This window comes from Drosophila sulfurigaster, chromosome X (genome assembly GCF_023558435.1).
Source record: "Drosophila sulfurigaster albostrigata strain 15112-1811.04 chromosome X, ASM2355843v2, whole genome shotgun sequence".
Lineage (NCBI taxonomy): Eukaryota > Metazoa > Arthropoda > Insecta > Diptera > Drosophilidae > Drosophila > Drosophila sulfurigaster.
Window position 1 is genome coordinate 9,845,979 of NC_084885.1, and position 25,229 is coordinate 9,871,207.

The 25,229-nt window shown below is 36.4% G+C and overlaps 1 protein-coding gene across 7 annotated transcripts in view; it reads right to left on the bottom strand.

The window, feature by feature from the left end:
- The window catches only part of LOC133849225 (pneumococcal serine-rich repeat protein), a 198,756-nt gene that overhangs the window by 86,293 nt on the left and 87,234 nt on the right, over positions 1–25,229 (bottom strand). The window contains exon 4 of one of the 7 annotated variants that reach the window (XM_062285146.1): positions 173–237. The exons of the other annotated variants lie outside the window; for them this stretch is intronic. The gene's annotated coding sequence lies outside the window, so the exon portion shown is untranslated. The remainder of the gene's footprint in view (positions 1–172; positions 238–25,229) is intronic. 7 annotated transcript variants of the gene reach the window in all.

Genomic DNA, 25,229 nt, shown 5'->3' on the forward strand with positions numbered 1-25,229 from the left:
CTTTCTTGCAACTGTGTGAACTTTTTACAAATTGTTTTAATTTGGCTTTGCTGATTTCCTCAACGTCTCCTTGCTCATATTTATGCTGATTATGTTGCTGCTGTTGTGGTTGCTGCTACTGCAGTTGTCAGCAATTTTGGTCAACCTGAATTACTATTTAAGGCATTTTTACCTGCTTGGCAATGTGGCCGCATAAGCCACATAAGTCGTCGAAGCGCCAAAAGACTTTCAACTCACCTGCAAATAGAATGGAAAACGTGAAAAGCAAATGTTAATAAACATATTGAGGAGCATATAGAAAATATTAATACTATATATAATATGTATATTAGAAATGGTAATTGAACTTATATCAATGATGACAAGGAAACAGATAAACGAATAAATACAAATTAAAAACATTTTCTAGATTATATTTATTCTTTAATTGCATTAACATTTTTTTTATTTAACATAAATGTTGTTTAGCTTTCATACGGTACCAAAAAAAATACGATACGCAACATTATGCTAAAAATATACCAATATAAAATACTAAAATATACCGAATGCTATATTTGGTATATCGGTATAACATTGAAAATACATCATAAAGTACAAAATATGCCAGATTGTCATCAAATAAGTAATTTTTATAATTCTATTTAATTTGATATTAAAATACATTTAATTTTGACTAGTTCTTTAACTTTTTGTTCACACATTTAATATTTAATCAAACAAAAAATGTCAGATTCACTTTGTAGCAATTAAAAAAAACCTAGTACATCATTTAGTAACTACATCATCTGGTAACTATTAAATAAGAAAAGATCAACAAAATATTATTTTCAATGCAATTAAATTTGAAATACAAATTGATATAAATTTTACAAGTTTTATAACTTATAATCAAACACACAAAATGTAAGCTTAATATTTTGTGAATATATTTTTAACATATTTAGCTGAATTCAAAATCAAAAATCTCTGGTGAATTTTCCACTTTACTTTGACTGTCCGCTGATAAGCACTATCAGCAACAGCTTCAATCTTTCATCATCAGCATTTCGTTAATGATCATTATCTGCGCTCTGATGATGAGGTTTGCAGTGAGTGACCCCAAAAAAGGCGACGCCTTTTGCCACTAGACTACAACTGTGGCCGGCCCAAAATGCCAAGCCAAAGTTATGGTTTTCATTAGGCTGGGCGATAGAGGTTGACCAGACACACACACACACACATACACAGAGTTAACACACACACAGAGTTAACACACACCCGCTAATCTGAGCACATAACTTAGCAACGGCCTCGGACTCGCAACCAAATGCGGAAGCAGCAGCTACGAAACGTTGCCACTTTCTAAAACTAAAAACTAAAGAAAAGCCCCCAACAAAGAGCCTCGAGTTGTCTGCCTTGGGGAGGAGACCAAGGAGGAGGAGGAGGAGGAGGGGGAATTGCCTTATCAGCTTGCCCCGAAAATAGCAGCGCGTAATCGAAATCGCAGCGCGTTGCGCGTTGCACGTTGCACGTTGCAATTGGAATTCGATTAAGGCGGCAGCGGAGGCAGAATGCAATTAGAGGGTGGATGCGTTATTAATGTGGAGCGACGTTGCAGCCGCAGCGTAAAATAATTGATATGAGCCATGAATATATAGCTATACGTATATAAATATATTGCTAGATATTGTGGCATCTACATACATATGTATGTGTGGCATGCGGAAGCGAATAGCTCCAAAACGTCAGCAAAATGTGCGAAAAATGGCTTAAGAAAACAACACACAAAATAAAATCGAGAAAAAAAAAATGATCACAAAATGATCACAAGTGAGAAAGCTACGGTCGAGTCTGCTCGACTATGAGATACCCGGTATTCAAACTATGCGAAAGCGGTATTATTCTTAAATTATACCGAAGAAATATGCCAAAAAAAAGAATACTTCAATATGCATGACATAGCAGAGATACCGATATACTATAACATTTAAAATTTATACTCAAATATACCAACCAAGTGGAACATTAAAAATATATACTTTAATATACCAAAATATATCGCAGGTATGCCAAAATATACCAAATATTGCAAGTATGTCGATATACCATTATATTTCAAATATATGCATAGATATTGCCAATATATCGAAATATAGCAGTAATTTCGATATAACATTGCATTTAAAATATATACTTAAATACACCAAATATCCACAAAATATATTGATATACGTTTATTACGTTCAAAATATATACAAAGTATAGGAGATATTTCGATGTTATATTTAAAATTGTACCAAAATATACTAAATATATCAGAAATATCAATATACTTAAATATACCAAATATCACCGATATATTGATATACTATTACATTCAAAATATATACTGAAATATACTAAACTATATCAAATATAGAAGGTATATCGATATACCATTCAAAATATATACTTAAATATACCAAATATCATTATAACGTTCAGAATATATATTAAATCTAGAAGATATATCGATATAACATTTAAAATATATACCAAAATATACCAAATATAGCAGCAATATCAATACACATTTGCAATCTATATGTATACATGTATACTTAAATATAACTAAATATATCACAGATATATCGCTATACGATAACATTTAAAATATATTCTAAATATAGCTGATATATCCATGTTATATTTAAAATATATACCAAATGTATTCATTCAAAATATACCAAAGAGTAGAAAATTTGGTCAACCAAAGTATATAATATTAATAGTATATATAAAGTATATATAAAGTATATATAATAATAATAGATTGTGCGTACGTTTACCGGCACAACTGTATAATACCCTTTTACCCTATCGGTGGCGGGTATAAAAAGAGAAGAACGAAATGAAACGCCAACACGCGCCACCAACAACAACAACAACAACAACAGCAGCTGCAACGACAACCGCAACAACAACAACGAACAAGGGGCACTTGATAGGCAGACCAAGTCAAGCTGGGACTTAAGTAAAGTCAGGATCGAGCAGCGGCAGCATGGGGAGGCAGCTCTATATTAGATTGCCAAGTGGGAGGTGTTCACACACACACACACACACACACACACATACGCACACACTCACACTCACACATGTGGGGATAGCTAACAAGCTGGAGCCAACAACTGGGCCTGTGTTAAATGAAAACGCATTAAAGCTCAGCCAACGCTCAGTGGGCGTTGCAGGCAGCGGGGCACACACTCAGAGGGGGCAACACTGCTGGCAACTTGCAACTTGCAACGCGGGCAGTGGGTGTGCCAGGCAGCGCCATTGACGCAAACGCCACACAGTTAAAACTGAAGATGAAGTTGACGGTGACGATGACGATGACGGTGCCATTGACTGTCAATACCAAATGCGACAGCGCTGCCAACTTGGTTCAAAATTCGACCATTCCACAACAGCAGTAATATTATCCAAATACCCAATAAAATGTCGAATTAAGTAGTTAATTTCCTAACGAATTGCAATTTAAATAAATCTCATAAAATATCTAAAAATGAAATCCCATTTCTAGTCGAATTGTATTAACAATAAATATACAAATAAGTCGCTTTATTGTAAATTGTAATTTGTAAATCAACAAACAAGCGCAACTAATTATCTCAGACAGACATATAAAAAATAATATAATTTATAATATCTATATTTAAAAAGTCCTCTTAAAACCTACAAAAGAATCTGAGTACCAGAAACAGTTTTTCAAATTTAGAAAACAGCTAAAATTATAGTTTGAAACTTGCTTTTAAATATATCCATATGGGATTCTTAAAAGAAACATAACTCTTAATAAAAAAAAAAAACATTTTGTTGCTACAATCTTAAAGATTAAAAATCCTAAAACTTGCCATTGAAGCCATTGAAATTTGCACTTTTAAAAGAATTTAATATGTATCAATGCCTAACTGTATATACATATAATATGTATTTGCAATATTTATGTAAGATTAAAGATTTCATTTTGTAAGGTTATTTAGGAAATGAACACCAAATTAAATTACAAATTATAAAATTTCTAAAAATCAAAATGAATTTAGATGCGTTGGCAAACAGTTTAGGTTAAAAAGTATTTAAAATGGCGAAAGGGAATCAAATTATTTTATATTTCTTTCAAGAGTGTTTCAAAACTCGAGTAAAAAGTTTACGAACAGATTATTCAATACAAATTTTGAAATATAAATAAAATCCAAGTTTTTCATTAAATTAAGTTGGCAGCACTTATTGTTCAATATACTTGTAGATTCAACCAAGTGTTTTATTAAGCATGAGTTGCACTCGAGTTTCTTTATATGTTATTCCTCATTAATGTTCAACTAACCAAAGCAGCATTCATTTTTTTTCGTTGTTTTTTTTGCTTTTGATCTGATCTAATTTGCGACAAGTTGGCAGCACGTTTACTCGTTTCCTCCGCATGGAAGGGGAGGAGGGGGAGGCAGCCACTGCGACTCAACTCGGAGTGCAAGCGACGATGATTGTCAATTTGCTCGTCCAATGCTGGCGACGGCTTTATCGCTTATTGTCATCTTGGGGCCGGCTAATTAGAAAAACACGTGAGCACGCACAGCTGCGTAGTTGTCATAATTAGAGAATAGACAGAGATAGAGAGAGAGAGAGAGAGAGAGGGAGACAGAGAATGCAGATTGTAGATCACTTTGGTGTTTGAATATTGCTTCGATAGTGACTGGGCGACAATTTGCTAGATTGATTAGCCGTCCAGCCTGCTGTTGCTGCTGTTCTGTGTTCTCTGTTCTAGCTGTGTTGCTGGTAACCGGTTGAGGCAATTAATGCCTTAAATGCGGCTGCCTGGTGTGGCATTGTTAATTAATAAAGCGGCGCGAATGAGCTGCAACTAAGAGCGCAACAAAATGTTGCAACAAAAAAAAAATGGGAAAAGAAAAGCAAAAAGGGGGCAATGCCAAAAGCTAATTGTTAATGCAAAAATCGTTGCAAGTTAGAAAATCAATTTTTACTTTAATGATCTGGCAGGCAAGTGCTTATTAAAACCGCAGCCACAACCACAACCACAACCGCATCTCCATCTCCATCTTCATAGTCAACTTCCACTTCTCCCTGTGCTCTTCACACTCTCCAATCTCTCCACTCTCCATTCTCCCGCCCACTGTATTCTCTCTTGTGTCAGGCTTGCTTTGCCGCCTATAATTAAGCGGCTCGAATAGCTGCAGGTCTCGTTTCTCCAAACTCTCCACCTCTCCGCAACTCTCCACCGTCTGCATCTCTCCACAACTCTCCTCAATCTTTTTTGCCAAGGTGCTGACCAACCCCGTTAGCGGGTGTAAAAAAAACCACAAATGAGTTACCATAAATTATAATGATTGCAAGTGGAGCCAACGCAGCAACAGCAACAGCAACAGCCACAGCAACAGCCACAGCAACAGCCACAGCAATAGCAACAGCATTGCAGGCAACAACGGCAACTCTATAATGACATATTGCTAGTCGATTGACAAATGCAGTTGGGACACATAGAAAATTGCACGAATTGCGATTCCTATTGCTTTTCTATTTTTATTTGTGATTGCGATTGCTATTTCTATCCTATTTTTATTTATTTATATTATTTTTATTCATAAAGTCAACTATGAAGTTCGTTTTTAAACAAATTAGTTTGTTACTTTAAAATTGCTTTAAAATTAAATATTAAAGAATGTATAAATTGTTAATTAATAATTCTATTGATATTTAAATAATATAATTCTAATCGAATTTTTGGACTAGAGAAAGCAAAAAGTTATGCCAACGGTGTCAATCAAAAAAATGATTACAATCAAACCCAAGTAAAGAATATTAATTTATACTAAAATACAAAAATTTGTATTGATCTTTCAATAACATAAAACATATGGAAACGTATGCTAGAAAAGTCTGAAAAATTCAAAGTCATCTATCCAAATTACAAAACAAAATTGAGAAACAACTAAAACATAAAATAAGCTGGTAAAAATTTCTATTATTATTTTACAGCACTTTATTGGGAGAATAAATATTCTTCTATTATATTTCACACATTAAACCAAAACTTTATTAATATTTTCTTTAGTTTTATATTGAAATTAACATTTGTGTTGAATACTCCTTATTTATAAATTTAAAAATACCAAATTAATTGTTTGGTACTTTAACATTTTGAAATGAATCTCAAAATGAAATTGAAGGAAAGAAATTCAAATATATTTGAATTATTTGTAAAGCTTAGATGAAATCAATTGATTGAAACACTCTTAGAATCTATTAAAAGAGCATTCAATTGAGGTTTTTTGGTTATCTATTTAATAAAAGTGTATTAAGCTGAACTCTTCTTCTTCGCATTGATCAAGCGGAGCGGGTAATAAATTTATTTCGAGAGTTTCCTCTCTCGAGAAAAGCGCTTGGCGCTGGCCGCTGACCACGCCCCCAAAGCCACCCCGCCCAGCCGTGGACGGCAGGCAGAGACATAAAACACAGCCCCAAGAAAAAAAACAAAAACAACAACAACAACAAAAACACAAACGTAAAAAGCAAGAAAACAGAAAACAGAAAACAAAAACAACAGCGAAATACTTATATCGAAAAATCAACAAAGCAGCCGTGGCCTAAAGCAAATACCAATTGTATGCATGCGTGTGTGTTAGTGTGTGTGTGTGTGTGTGTGTGTGCATTTAGGAGGCGTGGCCAGTTGGCAGTTGTTGCTGTGTGTTGCTGTGTTGTTGTGTTGCTGGTGCGGCGCCTGCCAATGCAGGCCAAAGCACTATAATTAAGTTGTGCCGAGGGCATTTTTGAATGCTGCCACAAGAGCAACAGGCAAAGCAACAGCAGCAACCATTGCTTGGGGAGGCACTGAAGAGCGAGAGGGAGACGAAGAGAGAGGGAGAGCGGGAGAGAGGGAGAGAGAGGCGCTTACTGGCAAAGCGACAACTTCCTTCTAACCCAATTTGTGTGTCTGTTTTTTTTTTTTAAGTTGTTCGCTAAAACTTTATGCAAAATGCTAAACAATATCCGCAACGCGTTGTCAACAAATGACATGAAATTGGCAACAGCAGCAACAGTGGCAGCAACAGTGGCAGCAGCAACCACGACGAGCACATTTCCGTTTCAAGCAATTTCCGCGACTCTCTCAAGTCGAGTGCCATTTGATTGGTAAGCAATTTACGCAGGAGACAGCAGCAACAGCAACATCAGCAGAAGCTGCTGCTGCTGCTGCTGCGGCAACAGCAACAACGACCCTGACCCGCAGCAACATGTTGCATGTTGTGTTTTGGCCCGGCAGCACAACAGCAACAGACATCAACATGACTTGAGCAACGTTTGCTTCTCTTTTTTCTTTTTTTCCTTTTTTCATTTTAAACATTTCTTTTTGATCTTGCAGGCATCAAATGTTGTTGCTGCTGCTGTGGTTGCTGTTGCTGCTGCTGCTGCTGTTGCTGGCAGCATCCGTTTGCTGATTTGTATATCTAATTTTCATAATCTCAAAAGCATGTTGCCTGCTCAAGCCGCATTCGCTATGCAGCCACGGCAGCAACATGTTGCAGGAAATCAAGTTGCTCAACGTCTGGCTCATTTGAATGCGTGCAGCGACAACGACAACGACAGCAACAACCGACCGGCGGCACGTTTAGCAACGCATGTCAACGCAACACAACAGCAACATCATAATCATCATCAACAGCAACAACAACAACAACAACAGCAACAACAACAAATGGCAGCAAAGAGTTCTTTGTAATTAACACACAGCTTGCTTCCGGCAATGGCAACTGGCAGGCAGCAACCGTTGCTGGTTGCTGGTTGCGGGTTGTTGGTTGCAAGCAGTGCAACAAGTGCGTGCAGCAAACATGACATGTGACATGTGTTTGGCTAGCGGGTGGCCAGCAAACGCGACATCTTCTAGCTGCTGGCGTTGCACCTGAGCAGCAGCAACCACGGCAACCACGGCAACAACAACAACAACGTCGTCGAATGACGAATGACAAGACATGCAAACAAGTTCGGTCCTTTGCCAGGCGACGTTGACAGTTTAGGCCTGGCCATGGCCAAGATGTCACTTTTCATTAGGCAGCAGCCAGCACAGCGGCAACTGTTGCTGTTGGGTCTGGGGATGATGCATGGGCACCTGTTTGTGCGCGGCGTTTTAGATTAGTCGCCTGTAATTAGTTAATAACATGGCATGGCATGTCTAAATTGCAGTCGCGACATCAAATTGCTGCTGCTCTGGCTGCTGCTGTTGCTGTTGCTGTTGCTGCTGTGCGTTTTGATTGATGTTGCTGCTGCGGGGTTGAGAGGTGCAGCGAGCGTAAAAAGGCAGCAACGTCAGTCGAGGCATAAAAAATGTTATGCATACTTTTAATTGATAAGTTTTTAGCACATGATAAATTTTAATATGTGGCAGCTTGTCACCAGCGACAGCAGCATCACAGAGTCACAGAGAGAGCCACCAACATAAGCAACCTGTTGCATGCAGCACAGCAGCACAACAGCAGCCGAAGCATGCAACACAGCAGCAGCAGCAGCAGCAGCAAGCAGCAGCAACATAAGCCGACATAAATCCATTAAAGCCGTACAAATTCCAAGTAAATTAAAAGCAGTTAAACTCAATTGATTTTGAGAAGCAGCAGCAGCAACAGCAACAGCAACAACAACACCTTCGCCAACAATAAAAATAAACAACGGACAGCAACAAGCACCCAAAAAAGCAAAGATATCGCAGAGCCAACAACAACAACAACGGAATGGACAACAAGCAACAGCTTCCAAGTGCGAGGCTCAGTTGCAGGCAACAAACAGATAGAGGCACAGGCCAAAAGCCTCAGCTCAATAAATTTTTATCGCATCTCACATGTATGTGTGTGTGTGTGTGTGTGTGGGCAAGTCAATTGGCCAGGCTAAAAGGAATGCGTTGATATTGAAACAACTATGGAAACAAGAGCAACAGCAACAGCAACAGCAGCAGCAACAGAAGCCACAGCAAAGGCGTTGTACAAACACATACATAACAACAACAACAACAACAACAGCAACAACAACAGCAACATGAACAACAGCAGCAGCAATGACGACAACAAGCTGGGCCAAAAGGGGTAAAACCTTCGACCGGCAGCAGCTTCTCACATGTTGCAAGCGCAGCGCGCGCTTTAAGCCGCCTCCGAAATAAGCAACAACAACGACAGCAACAGCAACACCAACACCAACACCAACAACAACAACAACAGCAACGAAAACAAACACAGAACAAAACGACAAAAGGGAATTGAATAAAACAAAAAAAAAAAACAAAAAAGGAAGCCAACGAGGAAGGCATTGGAAATTTACGAAAACACACAAAAACATGAGTCATATGCCAGCAACAATAACAGCAACACACAACAGCAGCAACAGCAATGAAAAAAAAAGGAAAACGTCGAAATTTTTATTGTTTGGTCGACAAAACGAACTCGAAACTGCGGCAACAGCAACAGCAACGGCGACAACGGCAACTCGCCAATTGATTCGATTAAGCTGTGTGCGTTGCCTTCTCCCTCGAGTCGAGTCGAGTCGAGTCGAGTCGAGGACATTTGCCAAAGGATAACTGCCAGAGCCACTGCCACCACTGACAGCTGTCGGCTTGAGGGCATAACAAACACACATACTGCAGCAGGACACACTCGACTTGGACATAGTCCATCCATTTATTAAGCCAATGTTCACTAAACTGTGGCCACGATTTCAACTGCAATTCAATTTATAGTCACACAAATATGAGGTTTGATGCTTAAGTGTTTTGTGTTCTAAGAACACTTTGAATACGCAATTTTAAATAAGTAATTATTATGCTAGATTATTAAAGAAATGATTTCAACATTTGCTTGTACTTTATTTAAACTTATTCAAATTTGATTTTCCACCCATAACGTAGAAGACTATTAAAGGTTTATACATACAGGAAACGTATGCAACAGGCAGAAGGAGAAAGAATATTTCTCTGTCTGTCTGTCCGTCTGCCTGTTTGATCACCTAGATCTCAGAGACTATAAGAGATACAGCTATAATATTTTTTTAAGTTATGATTGGATACAAATTGTAAACGTTGTTTTAGTAAAACTTTTGTATGACAAATTACGACTACTGATATAGCTGCTTAGCTGCTTTGGCTAGCAATTTGGTATATTTTACCTTCTATGGTATATTTCGAATATGACACTATATCAATATACCAAATATGATTTTCAATGTATTTAAGTATTTGTGTGGCATATTATTTGGTATATATTACCTCACTGTTTTGCTTTTATTCATTTTTCAATAGCACCATTTTCAATAATACCATATTCTAAAAATATACCAATTTAATATACTAAGAATGTATACTACACCGAAAAAATACTAAAGTGTAATTGTTATGTTTATACACTGTCAATACTTAAAAATATACTAAATTAAAAATATATGAAGTACGAAATATACCAAATTGTGAAACAAAGCAGCTAAAATTCTTCGAATTACGCGTTATAAATATAAATTTGTATACTACTACATTCAAAATATACCATAATCAACAAAATATACCAGATTGTCAACCAATGCAACTAAGAACTGACTTCAAATTACGCTTGATATATATTTCTATTGCTCTTCAGTATTTCAAACCCGCTTATGTTTGTTGTTAAATTAACAAACGAATTTAAATAAATTTCATAAAATAGTCCAAATAAAATTAAGTATACGTATTATGTAAAGAAATGTCGAAAATAGTCCGCATACTTGTCAAATACGAAGATAATTTTGTTTCAATTGGGTTTTGTCCGATGTCAATTGTGTGTTGCTGCTTTGCAATTTGTGCCTATAAACAAGTGCATGATTATCACACAGCCTGTGGCAGTGTTAGAGCAAGAAGAAGGCGAAAGGAAGAGAGGAAGGGAGAGGAGGGAAGGAAGCAAGAAGTGGCAAGTGGAGAATGAAGTGCACCAAGTGTCGCGCAACCTCAGACCAACAACAACAACAACAGCACGTTGAGTGTGTTGCACCCACGCTAAAGCATTGTGCGGAGTCTGCAAAGTCCTACGAAATGCCAATGGGAACAGCAGCAACCATCCCGCGGAGGCAGCAACAGCAACAGCAGCAACAGCAACAGCAACAGCAACAGCAGCAGCAGCAACCAGAGGCAGCCTTTGGCATTTAACTGACCCAACTGCAACTGCAATTGCAAATGCTGTGGAAGCTGCATAGCTGCCTGCCTGCCTGCCACTTGTGCAACAAAAACAACAACAAAAACTTTCTCTGGCCAAGAATGCGCGCAGCTGCAACAGCAACAGCCACAACAGCAGCAACAACATCTGAAACGCTGCTGGCCAAATGGCAACGTAGTCCAGTTCAGTTTTAGTCCAGTCATTCATGCGCTTGGCCAAGTCACTCACACACACACACACACACGCACACATAGAGCTCAGTTAGTTAGAGCTGCAACAACAACAACAACAACAACAACAGCACCCGCCGCGTGTCGATTGAAAATTTATGATCACAATTTTGGTTAATGCATTTTCGTGTTTGTGCCATGATTACCAAATGTTATTCACGCTCCAGTGAGTGTATTCACATGTCTATGTGTGTGTGTGTCGGTCTCAGCAATCAATGCCAAAATGGCGCGGGCGCATTGCGACTTTTTGGTATTTACGGTTAACTAAACATTCCAAACAGGCCACGACAAAGTCCACCTCAACTTGCCAACTTGCCAACTGACCAGGCTAACCAGGCGCACCAAAAACAAATACCAAATACCAGCCAGAGTTGCCAACCTCCCCGAGAAAAAGCAAAGCGGAAGGCAACCACAAAAATCTATAACAAATTGTCACGAACTTTGCCGCACAATTAACTTATTTGTTAATGCACATTTCCCTCGTTTTTTTGCTGTCATTTAGTGTTGCAAATTATGGCAAATGAGAATTTCCAAAAATTAGCAAATCACTCATCATAAACACATTTCAAAATGGTGATTTTTTCATTTATTAATGAGACGTCTACAAAACACAAAAAAGTGTAATTGCTCAGCGTAGAAAATTCGAATTGTAAATCAATTCTTTCTTATCTTCAACTTGGAATAAAAGTAAAATTGCTCAGAGAAAAAAATTCAAATAAGAAATAATCTCTCTTTCATATTTAACTTTAAATAAAAGTATAAATCAGATTAGAAAATTTGAAAAATAAATAAATAACTTTTTATATTTAACTCTAACATTATTTAAATTCATGCTAATCATTAAAATTGAATTAATAGCAAATAAATGCATGAAATATTTAACTTTAAAACAGATAAAAAAATAGATCATTTCTTTCTTAAATTTTATGATTTTCATTTTTTTAATTTTACTCCCACTCAAATTGAATTAAATAATTTTGATAGAATTTTGTAATTTTAAATTCGAATTTTTACAATTTATGTGTTCATTGTATTTAGGGCAAGGAATGAAAATTTGCGACTTTAAAATTTATTTTACATACAAAATATTTATTGAATGTACAAATATTGAGCTTAAGAACTGATAATAAATTTAAGCTTTAAAATTAAAAAAAAAATATATGTATTTAAATCAATCTATTTGTAAACATGATAAAATTTGTATAAAGTTGATAAGCATTCAAATTGAAATAAAAAAAAGCTAATAGAAATCTTAAATTACAAACTAAGTTTTCAGACTTGAATATTTGTTGAAAATTAAAGAATATTTGTTGAGCAAACAAACTAATAATAAAAAAATTGCTTTAAAATTTTTCTTGAATTTTGTAGTAGATTTATAATTTTGTTTTGCAATCAAATGGAATCAAAGAAGCATCGAAGAAGTTGAAATATTAAATAGAAATTGTTATGCTCATTAATTATTCAAACTATAAAAATTGTTGAATATTTACTGATCATAAAAAATGCCTTTATGCATAAATATATTTATACTTTATACATAAATATATTTATACTTTTTTTTTTGCATTCAAATTGAGTTGAAGAAAGTTTATAGAATTTTTAAATGATGCATTTTGATGCCTACTAATTCAAATTTATAATTTGTCTATTATATTATACATTAAATTGGTAATTTGATCAACGAATGGAATATTCTTTGTTGCTGGCAACTCTATCGGAGACAGCAGCAGCAACCATTGCTGGCAATTTTCATGTTGCTGTTGCTGTTGCTGTTAGCCACCTTGGTGAGTTCGTGGAGCAATTGCAATGATCGCTTAGCAGCTGCTGTAAACATATTTTGGGCGTATTTCCGTTTTGTAAGCTGCTCTCTCGCCTGGCCGAAAATGCATGTGGCATGCGGCATGTGGCATGCGGTATGGGGCATGCAGCATGTTGTTGCTACTGCTGCTGTTGCTGCTGCTGTGCGTTGTGCTGCGTTGCTGTTGCTCCCATTTTTGGGTTAGGCGTAGGATTGTTGACTCGGCTAATGTGTCTTGTAATTTGCATGGCCATTTGTGAAAAGTGAAAAGCGAGCCGCAAACGTTTTTCCTTTTTTGTTGTTGTTGTTGTTGTTGTTGTTGTTGTTTTTGCTCTCTCTTCGCACACACACAAACTTTTCGGCAGCTGTTTTTCCAATTTTCCCCAACTTTTTTGCGTAAATTATGCAGCGCATTTTTACCGTTAGCGGCGCATTGGATAAACAGTAGCACTTACAAGCGCCTTTTATGGACGCAAGAGGGGGGGGCGAGAGGGGAGTGGCAGCTGACCAAAATTGTCGCTCGCTTTTTATTCAAAACAAGCGACGCTAAGCAAAAGCAAAGCAAAGCAAAGCCAAAAGCCAAAAAAACTGCTAACAAAAGCAGCCAAAAAAATGGTGGCTAAAAAATACTTTTTATGGTTATGATTGCGTCTATGCGAATGCTAAATATGCCAGCGAATGGAAATGTGATCGCTGCTGTTGTTGCTGTACACGTGGGCGTATGAGCAATGCAGCAAGTTGCTGCTGTTGCTGCTGCTTTCACACACAATTAGCGTGTGGTTGCTGGCTGCTGGTTGCTGGTTGCCGTTTTTGTGGCCCATCTCTGTGTGGGTGATGCGAGAAATGCCTGGCCATAAATCATGCCAAGACTTTGGCTATTGTGCCAACTTGGTTGTTGTTGCGTTGACACAATCAACAACGGCAACGGCAACGGCAGCAACCACAGCAACCACAGCAGCCAAAGCAGCAGCAACGAGGACTTGCAACGGCAGCAATTGATTTGGGCTGCTTTTGAGCTGCTGATTGCCGAGTTGCCTTGGCTTATTTATTTTTGTTCGCATTTCTTTTGACTAATGATACTAAACGTGGCAGCAACATGTTGCTGACACGCGCGCATCGTTAGCAGCCACCACAGCAGCAGCAACCACAGCAGCAATTGTCAACCAGGTGAGAAAGCAAACCAGGTGCGATTGCTGTCGGTTGGTGCGTAGGTGTCAACTAACCAACATAAACACTCGACCAAGGCTTAGGCTTAGCTATTGTTGTTGTTGTTGTTGTTGTTGCAGCTACAACAGCAGCAACAGTGCAACACTCGACATACTTAATATCTGTTCTGCTGCTTTCATTGTTAATGATTGTTTGCTGTTGCCTCGGCTGCTGCTGTTGCTGTTGCTGTCAAGAATGCGGCTACAGATTGCTGCTACTTCTAATGATCTGCGTATTATTATTCTAGCTGCCGCTGTTAAAGAAGTATTTCAATCAAAATTTCCAACACTTGAGCAATTGAAGGGCCAACAACATGTTTTTGTTGTTGCAACATCTGTTGGCGCTTCTTATCAAAGCACTGCACAGCAACATGTTGCTCATAATTCACACACACACACACACACGAACACATGAACTGCAATCGAAATGCAATAAAACGAGCAACAACATGAGCGATAAATCGAAGCAGCAACAGCAGCAACAGGTGTAACAGGCCAAAGAGAACAGAACAGAAGAGAAGAGAAGCAAAGAGAGAAGCGAGAACAACAGTTGCAGCTTCCGCATTCACTTGTGGCCTTCGCCCAAGCTTTTGACACCAACCAGCAACCAGCGACAACAACAACAGCAGCAGCAGCAGCCAAGCAAGCACTTGTCTGTAGGTCTCTGGGTAACAATGCCAGACAACAAACGTGGCAGAGGGCAGCTCAACACATTCCGCAGATCGCCAGATGAAGAACTCAGGAAACACGGCAACCACAGGCACGCAACAGCAACAGCAGCAACAGCAACAGCAGCAACCACAAACACAGACAGCTTGGCTTAACCTTTTTGGCCTCAGCAAATTGACATTGGACTAAACTGTGTTACAGAGAAAACTGCATCAACATTATGCAATATTTTGAATAATGCATTAATGCTTTATAATGTAAAAGTAATAAAAGTTGCATAGCTAGTAAGCTTTTCAAAGTTAAGAGTTTAATCAATAAATTAAAGAATAAATTCGTATATTTTAAGAATTAAGCTAAACAATTAAACAAAAGAAAATTAACTAAAGGAATAATTCAAATTATAAATTTATAAACAAAATAAGAATACTTTTGCTGCAGTTAAATTGCATTATAATCCAAAAGTAATGAAAAGTAGAAGAATATTATATTTAAAATACCAAAGTACAAAAATATATAGACTGTAAGATACCCGCTATTGGTATTATTCTAAAAATATCCCTAATGAATATACCAAAAAATAATAAGTTGTACCAAATACTATGTTTGATATATTGATAAACTATTTCGTTACAAATTACAAAATGCATATACAAAAAAAAACACTAAATTATACCAAAGACTATATTTGGTATATAGATATACTATTATGTCAAAATTCATATATGAATATACCAAAAAATACTGAGGTATATCGAAGACTATATTTGGTATATGGATATACTATTATGTTAAAATTATTAAATTACTATACCAAATTATACCAAAGACTTTATTTGGTATATGGATATACTATTATGTAGAAAATATACCATACAATTAAAAACATACTAGATTGTCAATCTAAGATCCAACTGCATCAGCCTTCTACCTTCTAATACTTTTACTGTTTCTGCATTCAAATTGATTTGATCACCAAAAACATTGTATATTTAACATATGAACAACAATCAAGAAGATAATGCAATGAAATTATGTGAAATCATTTTTGAATTCGCATAAAAAAGGAGATAGAAAATACCAAATTGAATATCAATTATTTGAATTTCTTAAATCAGCATAAAAAGAAAGGAAATTCAAGTGTGTGTTGTATACAAATGAAATTGAGTCACAAACTATTTTTTTGGGCATATTCAATGTTGCATAGATTGCAATGCATAAAGCGATCGTGATCAAGAGAGAGAGAGAGAGAGAAGAGGTGGTAAGGGAAATGAACGCAAACGCTAAAGGAAAATCGACAGCGTAGAAAAATAGCGCAGAATGACAGCAACGTTGCGGAAGAAGAAGAAGAAGAATGAGAAGCAGAAGAAGAAGCAGACACAAACTAGCGCGCGTGCAACCTTGAGATAATTTAATCGTTTCTGTTTGCGAGCAAACACACAAACCAACACAAACACACACACACAGACACAGACACGCTGTCGATCGACAGCGAGCCAAAAGCGAGAATGCCAACAAACAATTGAAAACATTTTACAACGCAGCAGAGAAGACGAAGAAAAAATAAAACAAAACAAAACAAGAACAAAAAAAAAAAGATTGCGAAATGCAAAGCAAACCCGGAACTAGCAAATATTTCAAATTCCAAATGATTCTTTGCTGGTGAACTAGTTCCATTGATTAAACATGACTTTTATTGTTATCAAAAAAGACGAACAATAAAAAAAACAAAAACAAAGAAATTCTGAAATTCTACATAATCATTGTATTTGTCTTCTGCTTCTATGTTTTTTTTTTGTTTTTTCATTTTTGTCAATTCCTATGTCGATGGCTCGATAAGAACTACTTGGGGACGGCTTGATTGACAGCTGAAAGAAAGGAGATTAGTTAAATAAATGCTGTTGAAGCATCTGTGTAAACTGAAAGTCTCAATAGTCGAGAGTGTGCACACACACACACACAAATCGCTTCCAAATGAAAATCGCAAAGGTAGAATTCGCAAAAGAAAGCATCTCTTTATCGATGCTCGATTCGCGATTCGCGATGCGCGTTTCTCGATTGTTGTTGTCAAGCACTTGAACTGAACTTTGCACAAGGCAACAGGCGCAGACAGCGAGGTCTCAATGCTTTTTTTATTGCTGCTGTTCGTATTGCTGTTGCTGCTGTGGATGTTGCTGTTGCTGTTGCTGTTGTTGCTGCTGCTGCTCTCATCTCATCGTCAGCAAACACTGATAAATTATTTGACAGATTATATTTGCGTTGAACTTTGGCAACAGTCGGCGGGCTGCATTAATAAAAATAAGAACACACGACCCAAGTGTTCGCCCAGTTCCTGCAACAAATCCATCGAATGATCGACTCACAAATACCCTGTATACTTTCTAGTGATTACTTTTTGCTGTTGAAAATCTCTGTTGATGTAAACTCGTTTAGTAAATTGGTGGAATTAAAGCTAAAGCTGCATTCTATAGTTCACTATTTTATAAAACTCTCCCCAGCTGTAAAATCTATGAAACAATGCTCGAATTAACACTACCCTGTATTTTTTGTAGTGATTACTTTTTTTGTTATAAACTCGTTTAATTAATAGCAGACTCAAATATACCTTGTGTTCTATGTTTTCTATATCTTAAAATATCTCTCACTGTGAAATGTGTGAATCAATGCTCGAATTAACACTACCCTGTATTTCTTTGAAAGTAAATACTTAAGTAATTAAGTGGAAGGCCTTTGCAGGCAATTCTTTAGAAATACGTTAGTGTTAATTGTAATTATATCTAACCATTTTAAATAGTAAAATAAATACTTTAGTGTTAAACAAAATCTGTATTAGGGTTGCCAAGCTTTCTGTTCAAAATACCTTTAGCTCAGAATTTTTTCTCTACAATAATCATTTTTACTATTATATGAAAATAAACTACACAATACAAATTGTTAGTTTTTTTTTCTGATAGTTGGAACGTTTTTGTAGAAAAATTTAATCAAGTTAAGGAAAACAAAAAACTATATAAAAAAAAGTTAAAGTTAAAGTTTTTTTTAAAAACGATCCTAAATTTGTAAGTTATATATGCGAGAAGCTTATTAAACATAACTGAATAACTTGGCGATCATTTTTGTGAAATATTTAAAAATTTTTATGTTCTCATATCTTAATAATCTTAATTTATGCAAAGTGGTTGGCAACTCTAGCTACCAAACATACACAATATGTAATTTCTAAAGTTTCAAAGTAATTCGCTTAATTTGCTGGTAACAGCTCGACTAGCACATACCCTGTAAGCCATAAAGAGTTGTCCAAACCCAAATCTTATCTTTATATTCGAAAACGAAGTATTCGATGCATGGATACCCAGTATTTTAAGGTTTATTGAGCTTTGTTGTAAATTAATTACAATAAAAAGTTTAAAAACAGTGGCTAAACGTTGCACAATCAACAGATACCCTAGACTTTTTTGAGTTGCAACTTCCAACAAGTTTGAGATGAAAATAAACACTTTTAAGCATGAATATCATTAGGCAAATGAATGGCCAAGGCAGAATTAATACCCGTCTTAAATTGCAGGGTATCATTTGATTTCGCTGCAAAACACTTTTCGTAGGTTTCTCTAGTCTAGAGTGAAAGCATTCAAAGGGGGAGGGAGAGAGGAAGCAGTTGGTCACAGGTAGACAGCTGGTGTAGTCAGTGTCGGTCTACCTCCCCCCTCCCTCCTTCCCACTCTCCTCATCTGCTCCCCTCCCCCTCTCTGGCCAACAAGCGACACACACAAGCTGCTCTCGCTTCTCTCGTTTGCCAGTTCGCTGGCTAACAAATGAGCGTCATGTCTTTGCCGTCGCAAAACAAATCTGAGCAATTTTTTATGATAAATAACACCAAGCGAGCGCAAAAGAGCGAAAGAGAGCGAGTATGGCAGAGTGAAAGAGTGAAAGAGAGGGGAATATGCACATGAATATGCACTAGGCAACTAAGCAACTAAACTAAGCAGCCTCTAATATTTAGTGCAGTTCCCTCGAGCGCTTAACGGAGTCTGCGTAGACGCCTCCAAAAATAGGCGCAGCTGCCGCACGCTTGTTGAGCGGGGGAGAGGGGGAGTCAGAGGGAGGGGGACGGGGACGGAATGGAGTTGGCGGCTTGTGCAAACAAACAAATCGCTGTAGATTTATTTTAGTGCAAAGCGCAGTGCAAAATTGCTCAGGCATGCGTGGGCAGCGAGAGCGACAGAGACAGCAAGCTAACGTAAGAGTGATCGAGAGAGGGAGGGAGGCAGGGAGGGAGATGGAGCTGCGCCGTCGCGCAATCGATGCGGTATTGAAAAATGTGCGCTTTCAACGCGGTAATTAAAAGATGAATCGTTCGGCATGTGCAAATCTAATAAGTTGGACTCTTGAGAGCAACGAGAGAGATAGATAGAGAGAGACAGAGAGAGACAGAGAGAGAGACGCAACAAATGACGCGTCATTAAGAGCGATAACGCCCCATTTTGTGGCAGATATGAGGTTGCAGGTAGCCAAGTCTATATGATTGATGCCTGCTTTTATGGCTAACGGAATGCGCTGTGTGGCATGCAACAACTGCGAACTGGGGGCAGCTGCCACGCATTCTTTTCGGGGTTATTTTTTTTTGTCAGTTTGCAAGTGAAAGTTTGCGCTTCACCCTGGTGACAGGAAAAGGAACCTAACGGCACATAGAAGAAGAGTCTGGCGCATTTCCCTCACAATTAGCGCAACATATCCTGCAGCTGCCACACACTGCGGCACGTGCCACAACTTTCACCTGGCCAACAAAAAAAAACGAAAAACGAGGCAAGTAAGAACACAAAACGAACATAAAAGGGTTGCCAATATTCATTAAGCTGATAGAAATCTTCCCCTCGCAAAAAGTCGCGCATCATGAAATTGGGTCAACACAAACAGCTGACAGACGGACGGACAGACAGACAGACAGACGGACAAAAAGACGGAACAGGACTTTATAACGGTGAGTGCAAGCATAAAGAGTCAGCGAGCCAGTCAGTGGGTCCGTTTTTTCTATAAACTTCGCTTCTGTGCACTTTACTCACAAGGGATGTTCGCAAAATGGAAAAAAAATTTAACTAAATGTGCAGAGCACAGTGTTGTAAAGTTATTTAAGAAATAATAATATATATAGTATATAAAAATACTACACAGCACAACAAATACTTTATATACTACAGAATATGTAATATATAAAAATACTATGTACTTCAAATAAGACAAAAAATACTGCACAATATTTAGTATATTTAAATACTATATTTTAGAAAATACTACGTTAGTTTTAAATATATAGTATATAAAAATACTATGTACTTCAAATAAGACAAAAAAATACTGCACAATATTTAGTATATTAAAATAATATACTTTAGAAAATACTGCTTATAGTATAAAATATATAGTATATAAAAATACTATGTACTGCAAATAAGACTAAAATACTACAAAATATATAGTATATTAAAATACCATACTTTAGAAAATACTACTTATGGTATAAAATATATAGTATATAAAAATACTTCAAATAATACTAAAATACTACAAAATATATAGTATATAGAAATACAATATACTTCAAAAAAAACATATACTATAAAATATACAGTATATAAAAATACTATACACATGTATTTAAAAAAAGATTCATATAAGAACTGAAATTTCTCGATTTCGAATACAATATGTGAAAATAAACATAAGATTTCTACATTATGCCAAGCGCTTACGTTTTCAAATCTAATAAATTAAGCTCCTATTTTGAATTTATTTATATAATATATATATTTTTACTTTTCCTAATTGACTTGTATTGGATCTTGTATTGACGTCTGTATTTATACAAATTTTTCAAATTTGTCAATCTTTTTTAACTCACATCGAAATTTTTATAAGGAAATATACATAATTCAAAGTTTTCTAATCAGGTTCAAATGAAAGTGTTAAGATACTTGAAATGTTTAATATATTTCCCCCTAGTTTGTATAAAGAAATAAGGATTGTAGTAAGGCAAAAAGTATCTTCGTTTTAACACAAGATTTACCCATTAACTTTTGTGGATTCGCGGCACAAATGAATCGTGTAGAGATGGCAGGCTGCACTTACCTGAAAATAGAGCGAAAGGCAAAAGCGGCAATTAGATAAAGATAATAATGAAGTGCAGAATGGAAATACACACAAAGAGTGAGAGAGATAGATATATAGATGCTTAGGTACATTAAGAACTGGCTTATTAATAAACAATCGATCAGCAACAACAAAGCGAATGCCGCCTCGCATTGTATTCATTGAATATGGTGGATGGAGATTGGAATGGAGAGAATGGATTGCATTGCTTTTCGATTTGGATTTGCTCGGCCCCATTACATAAGTGCGAACTGCAATTAAGCGCAATTCAGTGCAGTCTCAGTCTGAGTCTCAGTCTCAGTCTGAGTCTGTGTTTGAGTCTCAGTCTCAGTCTCTGAGACTCTGCGTTTGCAGTCAGAGTCAAGTGCACACTTGGGTCTTTGGGGGGCTGGACACTGAACACACTCAGCACTCAGCACTCAGCACGCTGGCCAAGAATTGAAACTGGAACTGCAACAATCAACAATCAACCTTTGCAACAATGGCAAAGTGCCCAACTGCCCAACTGGCAACTGCAGCGAGTGCTGTGAAAATTGATTAAACTCATTCATCAAATTGTGTGGCAAGTTCAAATGCAGCTGCGAATGCAGCTTGCGGCAATTGCCATTTGCCGATTGCCAATTGCCAATTGCGTGGCAAGGAAATCAATTGTTGCCTAATGAAATAATGGACATTTCAGGGCCACAATAACAATGACGCGTCTACGCAACCAAAACTACAGCTTAAACAAATGAGCCAAGCACTCGAAGCGGGTAGGGGAAAGTGAACACAAAACAAGCTATAGGAAAATCAAGTTAAAGCTTGACCATTTGGTATAATTTAGTATTCTTTTGGTATATTTATGTGGTGTGCTTAAAAACAGGGAAAGTGAACACAAAACACACTATAGGAAAATCCAGTTAAAGCTTGACCATTTGGTATAATTTAGTATTATTTTGGTATATTCATTTGGTATATTCCAAGAATACTCTGAACTAGGTGAGTGCTCAAAAACAGGGAAAGTGAACACAAAACACACTATAGGAAAATCCAAAGTTTGACCATTTGATATAATTTAGTATTCTTTTGGTATATACCAAAAGAACCCAATACAAGGTAATCGCTTAAAACTGGTTGTGTTGAAACAAAAACGCCATATAAAATTGAGTTCAAAATTTGGGAATACATTACTTTGGTATATTTTAGTATTTTTGCGGTTTATCATTTATATAGCCATTGTTATACATTTTGGGTGTTTTCCATATATAGTTTGTATACCATTTGGTATATTTTAGTATTTGTCTAATATATAGTTTGTATATCATTTGGTATATTTTAGTATTTTCTTGGTATATAATATATATGACTTTATTGTTTTTTTTTTGTTATGTGGTTTATTTAGACTATGTCATATTTTTGTATTATTTCGGTATATTTATTTGGTATATTTATTTTAAAAAATGGACAAATCAAATATACAAAAACTTTATGTCGAAGTATTATTCGGTATTTAGTTAATATTGCCTTTAGTATATCTTAATATTCTTCGGTATATGATTTTGTATGCCGCAATGCTTTGCTTTTAGCTTTAGCTTTCTTACTTGAAATTTCTTATATTTGCATTTATACACTTGTAATTATCCAAATTTCTAATAAAGTGAATAATTAATAATCTAAAAATGTCTATAATTTATCAATCTGCAACTTTAACAGTTGAAAAACTCAATAACAAAACCCAGCTTTTAATTCAGGAATCTCATTAAAAATACCAAAAAATATGATAGTTTATTTTGGGATAACTATTTACAGGGTATGCAGCACATAAATAGTTGCAATTTAAATGCTTGTTGGGGGGAAAAACGACAACTTTCAAATGTCCAGTTGGCGAGAGAAAGGCAGCGAGCGTTAAGGCGTGGCTACAAATTTACTTTACTGCACAGCAAAGTAACAACAACAACACTGCGTATGAGCAATGTGAACAAAAAAAAAAGAGAGAAGAGAAGAGAAGAGAAGCAACAACAAGAAAGAAAAAAAAACAGGCTGATATGATCCAATTCAATTTAAGCGCGTGTCGCATGCAAACTACAAAAAACAGCAAATAGCAAATTGTTGTTGCTGCAGTTGTCGTTGTCGTTGTCGTTGTCGTTGTACTAGCGATTGTTGTTGCTGTTGTTGTTGTCGTTGTTGTACAAATGCAATTACAACTAAATACACAGACACGAAGAGTTGACGCCACCGCCAACGACGCTGACGCTGACGACGACGACGAGTCGCACTTTTAACTCCGCCCACTTTTCCCACACCCATATATTTATTTTTTTTTCGTTGTTGTATTTTTTTTACGATGACGACGCCGCTGTCACGATACAACAACAACAACAACAACAACAGCAGCAACTATATCAAATAAGTTAAAAGAGAGAGGACAACAACAAAAGCAGCGAATGCAACTGCTTAACAAACTCGAGCACAACCCACAAAATGAATGCAAGTCGAAGCGAAACTACTTAGAAATGAGCTGTGAATGCATTTTTCATTTTGCATTTTGCATTTCCATTTCAACATTCAATTAATTAAACGCAATATCGTTTTCGCATTTGCATGACAAATTTTGTCATTATGCAAATGCAAAATGATTTCATTTTGCGTTAACCAAACTAAGATGAAGCAAAAATAATAATATCAAAATAATAAGTATGACATTCATATCATATAAAATATACTAGATAAATATACCTTTAAAATACTAAACACAAATAACAACTAGTTAATGAATTTTCATAAATTTGACGACTTCATTTAATTTTCTATTAAAGGCTATTCAAAAAAATAAATGTAAAAATCATTTTATTATTTTAAAATTACAAAAAACTAAAAAGGGAATTAAATAAATAGTAAAAGGAAATTTAAAACAAGTTTTAAATTCATATTAGTTTTAAATGATATAAATATAGAAAACGTTTCTATTCTCAAAATTTATTAAATCAAATAACGTAATCTTAATCTTTTTTTGCAATTTGATACATTAATAAATAAACTAATAAAATAATAGATAATTCAAAATAAATCACATTTCACTAATTCCTTTAAATAATTTCTTTTTTTTTACAAATTTAAAAATAAATGAATAATAGTTTGATTGGTTGATTTGCTTTTTGAATGCAGTTTGTTCGGGCATCATTTACCAAACTCATTTGCAACTTCCTTTGGCCTTTAGTTGCCCCTTCACTGCTGTGCAACCTCCCAACTGCCGCTAAGCTAAGCGTGCAACATGAGTTTTCATGCCTTTCACTTGCCATTTTCGCATTTTCCCATTTGCCTATAATTGAATCAAATTTATGAGTGTTTTTAGGATGCCAGAGGGGTATTGTCTATCTCTATCTCGCTCTCTCTCTTCCTCTCCTCTCCTCTGTCTCTCTCTGTCTGTGTGTGTGTGTGTGGGAGTGTTTGACTGGAAAGCTGAGGAAACTGGGCAACAACAACAAAAACACAAAATGCTATTCACACCTGAGCATCGCTGCTTCACTTTTCGCGTTTCGTTTTAGTTTTTTTGCACTGCGTTTTACTTGTTTTCCTTTCTTTTGTTTTTGTTTTTGGTTTTGTCCCTTGTTTTTCTCTTCTCTTCTGCTTTTTTTTTGTTGTTGTGTTGTGTTTTGCCTATTCTCATTCGCATCTGTTGTCGTTGGCTGTCTGTCAACGCTGACGTTGATGAAAAGCGTTGCGGCACTCGTGGGAAAATCAGCTATGCTCAAGCTCTGCACCCGCCCCCGCCCACGCCCCCACCTCACCTCTTTACTCCTCCTTCCTTCAACCACTGCTTGTGTTCTCTAGTCTTGATTTTTGCTATCCAACATCATCGCTCTCTGCCCCAATCTTCCTGCTCGCCACGTTTTTGCGGTTGGGTGTATTGCTGTTTTTCGGTTTTACCTTATTTTCGCTCTTTCTCTCTCTCTTTCTCTCTTTCTAGCTCTCTTTTTCTAGTTGTAGTTGCTGTTGCTGTGTTTTTGGGCTTTTCGTACCCCACACACTC